The sequence below is a fragment of the Brassica napus genome, chromosome C5 (genome assembly GCF_020379485.1).
Source record: "Brassica napus cultivar Da-Ae chromosome C5, Da-Ae, whole genome shotgun sequence".
NCBI lineage: Eukaryota > Viridiplantae > Streptophyta > Magnoliopsida > Brassicales > Brassicaceae > Brassica > Brassica napus.
In genome coordinates, this window is record NC_063448.1 from 21724372 (window position 1) to 21734906 (window position 10535).

A 10535-nucleotide genomic window follows, 5' to 3' on the forward strand; every position below is an offset into this window, starting at 1 on the left:
TGGACAGCCGGCCTCGCTGGGATCGTTGGGATCCACGGATCCTCCCACACCTTTACTTCATAACCTGAGTGTATCTTCTGTCTGATTCCCAGCAATAACAACTTCCTTGCAGCAGAAATGCTAGTCCACACATAAGATGGGCAGCTAGCCGAGTTTACTCTCAGCGGCGAGGTTAATTTGTAGTATCTCCCCTTCAAGACCCGAGCGACCAATTGATATTCCGTGTTTTTAACGGTTTTAAACTCATTTTGGAAAAATTAAATGGTCGGTTTTAATTAATGTTTTGGTCTATTTGATGCGTTTTGGTGTTCTTAAGTGTAATATGCAGGTTACTAGATAGCTTGCAAGAAAAGAACGCATTCGGGATTTATTCAGAAGCAAGATGGACCGAACAATGGACCGAATGAGAAGTATTGATCGCACAGGACGTGAGATCGCCCGATCCGGTACATGTGGATCGACCGATCCCACGCTTTCATGCACTAGATCGACCGATCCGGTCCATGTGGATCGACCGATCCCACGCTCTACGGGCTCCACACGCACAAACGAGCTTTTCACTCCTTTTTACCCACTCCCCTCAATAATAGACAGAAGAACTCGACTTTTGAGACTCAGAAAAGACCAGGGACGACCAAGAAGGAGATTTACAAGTTCTTGAGAGAGATTTGAGAGTTTTTATCTTGTTTTGTGTGATTTGTGAAGATTTGTAAAGGAGTTCATCTCAAAACCATTTGGAGAAGATCTTCTGAACTTTTCCTCTGTTTTAATTCAATCTTATCATGTTTTCTTCATCAAAATCGTGTTGTTCTTGCTTAGTTATGTGTGAGTAGTCATCTAGTTGGGTTTAGGGGTTCTCATAGGGGATTTCTTGATGTTTTGATTCATAAAACGTGTGTAGACTAAGGGATTACGTTTTGGTTCTTCATCTAATGGATTTCTTACTGCTTGAACTGAATTGATCACTTAGTTCATGATTTCAGATTGTTTGATGCACCGAAAGTGATTGTTTGAACTTCCGAAAATACTTTAGATGAGCAAAGTGTCCTTAACCCTCGGAAGTTGATGTTATTGCGCTTTGTGAACATATTGAACCTGTTCTTAATGCTTGTTTAGAAATTGAAATTCAGCGGAAGTTAGTGTGGAGATTTCTATAACATAGAGAATTAGCGCTACGGAAGTAGGTTAATTCTAATATCGTGTTTGAGTTCTAGACGGTTCTTAATATATCCCTGTGTCTGCCATTAATTGTATCTTGATTAAAAAGAAATCCCTGAGAATTCCCAATGCCCAACGTTTGTTTTAAAATAGTTTTCAAATCGTTTAAATCATCTTTTTACAGCTTGTTTATGTTTTGTGACACTAAAGAAAATTAAATAAAAACCATCAAAATCATAGTAGTCTGCAACTTGCTTAGTTATGTGTGAGTAGTCATCTAGTTGGGTTTAGGGGTTCTCATAGGGGATTTCTTGATGTTTTGATTCATAAAACGTGTGTAGACTAAGGGATTACGTTTTGGTTCTTCATCTAATGGATTTCTTACTGCTTGAACTGAATTGATCACTTAGTTCATGATTTCAGATTGTTTGATGCACCGAAAGTGATTGTTTGAACTTCCGAAAATACTTTAGATGAGCAAAGTGTCCTTAACCCTCGGAAGTTGATGTTATTGCGCTTTGTGAACATATTGAACCTGTTCTTAATGCTTGTTTAGAAATTGAAACTCAGCGGAAGTTAGTGTGGAGATTTCTATAACATAGAGAATTAGCGCTACGGAAGTAGGTTAATTCTAATATCGTGTTTGAGTTCTAGACGGTTCTTAATATATCCCTGTGTCTGCCATTAATTGTATCTTGATTAAAAAGAAATCCCTGAGAATTCCCAATGCCCAACGTTTGTTTTAAAATAGTTTTCAAATCGTTTAAATCATCTTTTTACAGCTTGTTTATGTTTTGTGACACTAAAGAAAATTAAATAAAAACCATCAAAATTATATCTTTGTTCGCTGTAGCTATTAACTTGTCTGCAACTCTACGTGTGATCATCGGTCCCTGTGGATTCGATCCCGCATTACTACTGCGTACTTTACTGTGCACTTGCAGTTAGATAATCGGGTTAAAACTCGACACATCAAGTTTTTGGCGCCGTTGCCGGGGACCATTTGGTCACCCTAGAGTTAATGATCAGTTTAAGACTATAGCATTTTTATTTTGTCTAATGTTTCTGTCTTTCTCTTTCTGTTTGTGTTTTCAGGTGAATGAGCGGATTTCATACTAGAAGCAAAGGATCATCGAATTTAATACCTTTGGAGTTAGAGCTCGGCCGCCTAGAGAGACAAGTGAAAAAGAAAAGACTTGAGTCCGCTGAAGAGGTTGAAATGGCTGAACACCAAGAAGACCAGTTTCAGGACAACCCGCAAAATCCAATTCCTGTAGATGAACGAGAAGGCAACAATGCTGGTGATAATCAGCAGGCTGGTGTAGCTGCAAGACAACAGGCTGGAGACTATGGCATGCCTAGGATGACGCTTGCACATTATGATACACCAGATGCATTCTATGCCGATCGTTCTGGGATTCGCCCACCTCCCATTGAGAGAAGAGACTTTGAGATCAAGACTGGTCTCATTAATTTGGTGGAGAAAAATCCGTTTCATGGAAACCCGTCTGAGGACCCGATGTATCACTTGGAGCATTTTGAGCGAGTCTGTGACACCAGCAGACATAATGGAGTTCCTCAAGGCGCTTTGAAATGCAGGTTGTTCCCGTTTTCCTTAGCTGATAAAGCTATCAGATGGTTAAAGTCCATCCCTCCAGGATCTCTTACTACATGGGAAGAGACAAGAGCTGCTTTTCTACAGCATTTCTTCACCAAGTCAAGGTCCACATATCTGAGAAGCAGAATTGGAAGCTTTCAGCAGCTTGATTCAGAAAGCTTTCATGAGGCTTGGGAGCGTTTCAAGGAGTACACACAGGACTGCCCTCACCATGGTTACACTGATGTGAGCTTGCTGAACATTTTCTATAATGGAGTTCATGAAGAGAGTCAAGATGCCATGGACACAGCAAGTAATGGTGATTTCATGACCAAGACTGTTGAAGAAGCTTACACCTTGCTGAACAACCTGTCATCCAGCAAAGCAAACCGCAAGTCAAGGTTTGACACCAGCCAGAAGGGTGTTGGTTATGAATCCAAGAAGATAGATGAGCTGAATGCCAAGATTGAGATGCTTCTCAAGAGAGATCAGAAATCTGTGAAATTTGTGGAGGAGCAAGGCTATCGTTCCTCACAAGAAACTGTTGGTGATGATTCAGATGATATGCAAGCTGATGTGAACTACATTGGTGGTCAAGGAAACTACAACAGAGGCTACAATCAGAACCTTGGATGGAGTCAAAATCAGCAAAATAATCTGTCTTACCGGAGCAACAATGTGGAGAATCCACAACATCAGTCCTACCCTCAGGCAGGAAACAGGCAGAACCAGAATCAGAACCAGAGTGTGTTCAACCAAGGATATCAGAACAGAAATCAATATCAGGGGAACAACTCGGGCAACTCAGGATTTCAGCAAAGGCAGCAGTACAACAACTACCAGAATCAAGGGAATGCCTCTTCGTCACAGTCTTCTCAGGATAACGAAATTAAGAAGATGCTGCAAATGGTGCTAGAAGGTCAGAAGAATAGCACTGCAGAGATAAACACCAAGGTGGATAACATGTATGGAGAGCTTAATGGGAAGTTTGAAACTTTGAACACCCATTTGAAAGTTTTGGAAAAGCAAGTTGCTCAAACCGCCTCCAGCAGCAGAACAGCACCTGGATTTCTACCAGGGAAGTCAGAGACGAATCCCAAGGAGTTTGTGAATGCTATAACACTTAGGAGTGGAAAAACGATTGAGGGATCGAATGAGAAAGAGATCGACCGATCTCAGGAACAGATCGACCGATCCAAGGGGAAGGAGATCGACCGATCCGGTCCATCTGGATCGACCGATCCCGTGTCAACAAAGCCAAATTCCTCTGAACCTGAAGAGGTGTATGTGGCGCCTCCTGCTTATGTTCCTAAGGCTCCATACCCATCCAGACCAAGGCAGAAGATCAAAGAACGTGAGTACGAGAAGCTAAAGAACCTTGTTGGGGAGTTACATGTGAGATTGCCATTCGTTGAAGCGGTGAAGATGGTACCTTCTCTTAAAAGGTACATGAAGGAGATTCTTACCGATAAGATGAGCCTAGAGCGTGGTGTGTTGATGCTCAATGAGGAATGTAGCGCAGTTCTACAAAATGTCATGCCTAAAAAGCGTGAAGATCCCGGAGCATTTGTTCTACCATGCCGCATTGGATCACTTACCTTTGAGAGGAGTCTCTGCGATCTGGGTTCAGGAGTGAGCCTAATGCCTTTCTCTGTCTCTGAGAGGCTAGGCATGACGAACTACAAACCTACAAGGATCTCCTTGGTCCTTGCTGACCGATCAGTGCGAAGACCAGTCGGTGTACTAGAAAACATCCCTGTTGGTGTTGGAAAGGGATATGTGCTTACCGATTTTGTAGTTCTGGAGCTGGAAGAGGAACCTAAAGATCCTCTCATTTTGGGCAGACCGTTTTTAGCTACTGCTGGAGCCATGATTGATGTACAGAATGGGCATATAGACTTACGTCTAGGAGACATGGCGATGAGATACAATGTGGAGAAGGTGCTGAAAAATCCGACTATTGATGGACAGACTTTCTGGGTTGATACATTGACTGAACTGGTGGAGGAAATGGATGAAGAGTTGCACACTGATGATCCTCTACAAGTCGCATTGACCCAAAGGGAGAGTGAGTTCGGGTTCATGAACCAAGAAGTGGTTGGATTTTCTGAGATTTTGGATTCAGCCTCACCGATTGAGAAGCATGTCGCCTATGTCAGCCTTGAAGACTCAGGCACCGATAAAACCGTCAAACCGTCATCCTCCCAACCAGATTGGAGTGAGGAGAATGCTCCAAAGGTGGAACTTAAAGCCCTCCCAGCTGGGCTGAGGTATGCATTCTTGGGACCGAATTCCACATATCCTGTTATTATTTGTGCTAACCTGAATAATGTGGAGACCGCTTTGCTTCTTTCAAAATTGCGAAAGTATAGAAAAGCATTGGGGTACTCTTTGGATGATATTACAGGTATTTCTCCAGATCTTTGCATGCACAAGATTCACTTGGAGGATGAGTCAAAGACGTCCATAGAGCACCAGCGAAGACTGAATCCCAAACTGATGGAAGTTGTGAAAAAGGAGATTCTAAAGCTGTTGAGTGCAGGGGTGATCTACCCAATTTCAGACAGCACTTGGGTGAGCCCGGTTCATGTGGTTCCTAAGAAGGGTGGCATCACTGTCATCACAAATGAGAAGGCTGAGCTGATTCCTACCAGAACAGTCACAGGGCATAGGATGTGCATTGACTACAGGAAGCTAAACTCAGCCACAAGGAAGGACCACTTCCCACTTCCTTTCATTGACCAGATGCTGGAAAGACTAGCCAACCACCCCTACTACTGTTTTCTCGATGGCTACTCCGGGTTCTTTCAGATACCCATTCATCCAGAGGACCAAGAGAAGACAACATTCACCTGTCCATACGGTACTTTTGCCTACAGGAGAATGCCCTTCGGATTGTGCAATGCTCCTGCCACTTTCCAGAGATGCATGATGTCGATCTTTACTGATCTTATTGAGGACATTATGGAGGTTTTTATGGACGATTTCTCAGTCTACGGTTCTTCATTTACCGACTGCCTTGCTAATCTGTGCAAGGTGCTGGAAAGATGTGAGGAGAAGAACTTGGTGCTAAATTGGGAGAAGTGCCATTTCATGGTGAAAGATGGCATTGTTTTGGGTCACAGGATATCAGAGCAGGGTATCGAGGTTGACAAAGCAAAGATTGAAGTTATGACCAGCCTACAGCCTCCTAGGACAGTGAGGGATATTCGGAGTTTTCTGGGACATGCCGGTTTCTACAGGAGGTTTATCAAAGACTTCTCTATGATAGCGAGGCCACTCACCCGTCTGCTGTGCAAAGAAGCGAAGTTTGTTTTTGATGCTGACTGCCTCGCTGCGTTTCAGATTCTCAAGAAGTCTCTAGTCAGTGCTCCCATTGTGCAGCCACCAGATTGGGACTTGCCATTTGAAATAATGTGTGACGCAAGTGATTACGCGATTGGAGCTGTTTTGGGGCAGAGAAAAGACAAGAAACTCCATGTGATCTATTATGCCAGCCGAACGCTTGATGATGCTCAAATCAAGTATGCTACCACTGAGAAGGAGTTGCTGGCAGTAGTTTATGCTTTCGAGAAGTTCAGGTCCTATTTGGTGGGCTCGAAAGTAATTGTGCACACAGATCATGCAGCCTTGAAGTACCTGATGACGAAAAAAGATGCTAAACCGAGACTCTTAAGGTGGATCTTACTGCTACAGGAGTTTGATATTGAGATCAGAGACAAGAGAGGAGCAGAAAATGGAGTGGCAGATCATCTTTCCCGAATGAGAGTGGAAGCTGAAACACCACTGGATGATACATTACCCGAGGAGAATGTCTATGTGATCACCTTGCTGGAGGATGAGTATTTGGATCAGGCTGATTGCTGTGTCATGAGACAAATTCAGGATGATCTCCCATGGTTTGCAGACTTTGCAAACTACCTATGTGCTGGAATTGAACCACCGAACCTGAAGGGGTATGAGAGGAAGAAGTTCATGAGAGATGTGAACCACTACTACTGGGATGATCCCTTCCTCTACAAGAGATGCTCAGATGGTTTATTCAGGAGATGTGTTCTGGAGAATGAGATGCAAGGGATTCTTTTCCACTGCCACAGTTCAGAATACGCAGGCCATTTTGCAACATTCAAGACGGTTTCTAAGGTCCTGCAGGCTGGTTACTGGTGGCCTACACTTTTCAGAGACGCCCATGAGTTTGTCTCAAAGTGTGATGCATGTCAGCGGAAGGGCAACATCAGTAAGAGAAATGAGATGCCCCAAAATTTCATCCTTGAAGTTGAAGTTTTTGATGTATGGGGAATTGATTTTATGGGCCCTTTCCCATCTTCTTATGGAAATGAGTACATCCTGGTTGCGGTTGATTATGTCTCCAAGTGGGTGGAAGCAGTAGCCAGCAAGACAAATGACTCTAGTGTTGTCAAGAAAATGTTCAAGACAGTCATTTTTCCAAGATTCGGGATCCCGAGAGTGGTTATTAGTGATGGAGGCTCTCACTTCATCAACAAGACGTTCGATAAACTGCTGAAGAAACATGGAGTAAAGCATAAGGTAGCTACACCTTATCATCCTCAGACAAGTGGGCAGGTTGAAATATCGAACCGAGAAATCAAGGGATTTTGGAGAAGGCTGTAGGCAAAACAAGGAAAGACTGGGCTGTGAAGCTTGATGACGCCTTATGGGCGTATAGAACCGCCTACAAGACTCCCTTGGGCACCACTCCTTTTAATCTGGTCTATGGAAAGTCTTGTCACCTACCTGTGGAATTGGAGTACAGTGGTTTTTGGGCAACGAAGTTGATGAACTTCGACATTAAAACCGCTGCAGAAAGGAGGATGGTTCAGTTGAACGAGCTGGACGAGATTCGGTTGAACGCCTATGAGAACACCAAAATCTACAAGGAAAGAACTAAGGCGTGGCATGACAGAAAGATAATCCCGAGAGACTTCGCTGCTGGAGACAAAGTCCTTCTGTTCAACTCTAGACTCAAGCTATTTCCTGGAAAGCTTAAGTCTCGTTGGTCCGGACCTTTCACCATCACAGAGGTTAGACCTTATGGAGCTGTTGTCTTGGAAGAGAATGGGAGGAAGTTCACAGTCAATGGGCAGAGGCTAAAACCTTACTTCACAGATGCAAAACCCGAAGAAGGAACCAACATTCCTTTATCGGAACCCGATCTCGCCTAAGGACAACAAAATAGTCAAGCTCGCGACTTTAAACAAGCGCTGAGTGGGAGGCAACCCACATGGTTTGATTTTCTTTCTCTTTTGTGATTATATTTTCTTGTGTGAATTGATTTTTGATTGTGTTTTTAGATGATTTTCAGGCATGTATCACGATCAGGCAGATCGATCGATCCAGGTTAAACAGAACGGTCGATCTCAGTAACAGATCGGTCGATCCGGGTGAAACAGATCGGTCGATCGCATGAAACAGATCGGTCGATCCGGGTGAAACAGATCGGTCGATCTAAGGTAGGTATTGTCCGGTTTAATTTCACTTAGTTTAAACCGAAAAACACCCATACAAACACCCAACTCGCGAAAATTCGATCAAAACACTCATAATTTCATCTTCCTCTCCTCTCAAACTCTCTCAAACCTCTCAAGAACAACCAATTCGATTTCATTCATTTCTCATCCGATTTTTGTAATTCTTGGTGCTAAACTCATTAGTTTTTCAAGCTCTATCCATTTCTACCATCAGTTTTCATCAAGACACAGGTATGACTCTCTAAATTTGGAATCTAAAATCGCCCTAGGGTTAGATGTAGAGGAATCTCCGAATTCTAAATGGAATGGCATCTAGGATGGTTTATTTGTGATGATTATACTCATGGGTTACCTTGATTGCCAATTTCGTGGGTTGAATTGGGATTTTAGAGAAATAATTTCCAATGGTCATAATGTTGATAAAAGTTCAAATTAAAACTGAAATTCTAATTGTTTGAATGAAATGCTTGAATATTCATGATGATTAACACTTTGCAGCATGATTTCTTTAAGCAATTATGAATTTGGAACTGAAAAATAAAAATTTAATTTTGGACTTTAATTGAAAAACGAAAATTGGAATGGTGTTTGATGTGTTATTTTGAGTTTTGAGAAGAGATGTGTGCTAAATTTTTACATGTTTAGGGGATTGATCAGAATTGATTTTATAAGAGTGTTTTTCTATTTGTCTCTTACTTGGGTTTTGATGAATTAATTTTGCAGATAATGCCTAAGAGACAGAAGAAGCAGGGTGAGCGTGGGAGTTCCTCGGTACAGACTGCTAGGCTCAGCACAAAGGGCAATTTCCGAAAGACGGATAGGTCTCATCCTGCGAATCGAGAGATAACCCAGCAGTGGGATATACATGATGATGATTTCTACGAGCAGATGAGGGGAGTGGAAATATGTCCGTCGCGCTTCGCTCACAGAGACACTACAGATGCATTGGGGATAACCGAGGATATTGAAGCCTTGTTCGAGAAGATTGGCCTGGGGTACATCTTCGATCTCCACTGTGATTGCTATGCTGATTTGACCAGGCAGTTCCTCGCATCAGCCCGCCTCTACCATCCTGACGAGGACAACCCGGTAGCTGATAAGGCAATGTTCTCCTTCATTGTGAACAGGCAGTTCCACTCCATGACCATCTTTCAGCTGTGCGACGTCTTTGGGTTCGGGAAAGGACGTCAATCTTGTGTTCCTGACTTCCCGGAACACAATGATTTCTGGAAATTCATCGCTTCAGGAAACTTCATCTCTCGAGAGGCCAAGCAAGCTAGAATTCGTAGCCCTGTTCTGCGATATGCAGTGAGAGTGATCAGCAGTGTTATCTATGGGAAGACAGAACCCGCTGCAGTGACAAAAGATGAGCTAGCTCTTCTGTTCATCGGGGCTGGACACCTATGGCCTCAGGGCGCAGACATTACCTATGTTAGCGGGAAGGACATAAACATAGGAGCTGTGATCGCGGAGAAGCTTGCGTACTTCAAAGTTTCAGACACGAAGAGATGTGGGTTTGGAGCGGTTATCACACAGATCTTAAGGCAATGTGGAGTGTTTCTTCCACCTATTGACAGAGTGGTGGATAAGAAGGGGATGCATCAGAACTTTTTCGACATGAGAGCACTCATTAGCAGCCACTACCTCACCGGCCCTTGGCGAGGTAGCATCGACAAGTCAGCCCCTCATATCTACCAGTTCCAGGACCCACAAGGGAGAGAGCAATTTGTCAAACTACCCGATACCGCCATCACCGAGCTGACTGATCCAGGTGCCCTCATATTTCTACCACCGCCTGCATCTCTCTGCACCAGACCCGCGACACTGAAGAAGAAAGGAGTCGCATCATCATCGACACACCAGCAGGCACCACATGATGATATAGAGGAGGAACCTGAAGATGAGGAAAGTCTTTTCCCCACGGATTTCACTCCGTATATGCTGCCACCAGCACCTCCCGCTACTGCATCCGCTGCTGAGATCAACGCTTGGTCCATCAAGAGCCATCAAACCAACAACTCCATACTGCTGAAGATGTGGAAGGGAATCTGCAACATTAAGAAGGGATGCGCATCACAGCCAGCTGTTTCTGGAGATAGCGATGACGACTCAGGCGCTCACGACACCGCTGCTGGACCTGAGGCAGCGGAGGACTCTGATGATGATGGAGCATTGGAGAGGCGCTCGAAGAGGCGCACTGACCGCAACGCCTGATCGGTAATCTCTCTTGGAATTATTTTCACACCGAGACGGTGTGAAGTAAGTCTGGGGGAGGATGCTACTTATGTACC

The 10535-nt window shown here is 43.8% G+C and overlaps 1 non-coding gene across 1 annotated transcript; it reads right to left on the minus strand.

Moving 5' to 3' along the window:
- Positions 1-2887: 2887 nt before the first annotated feature.
- On the minus strand, positions 2888-2994 carry LOC125588093. Its single transcript, XR_007324490.1, has one exon. It is a non-coding gene; the product is annotated as a small nucleolar RNA R71 (small nucleolar RNA).
- Positions 2995-10535: the final 7541 nt, after the last annotated feature.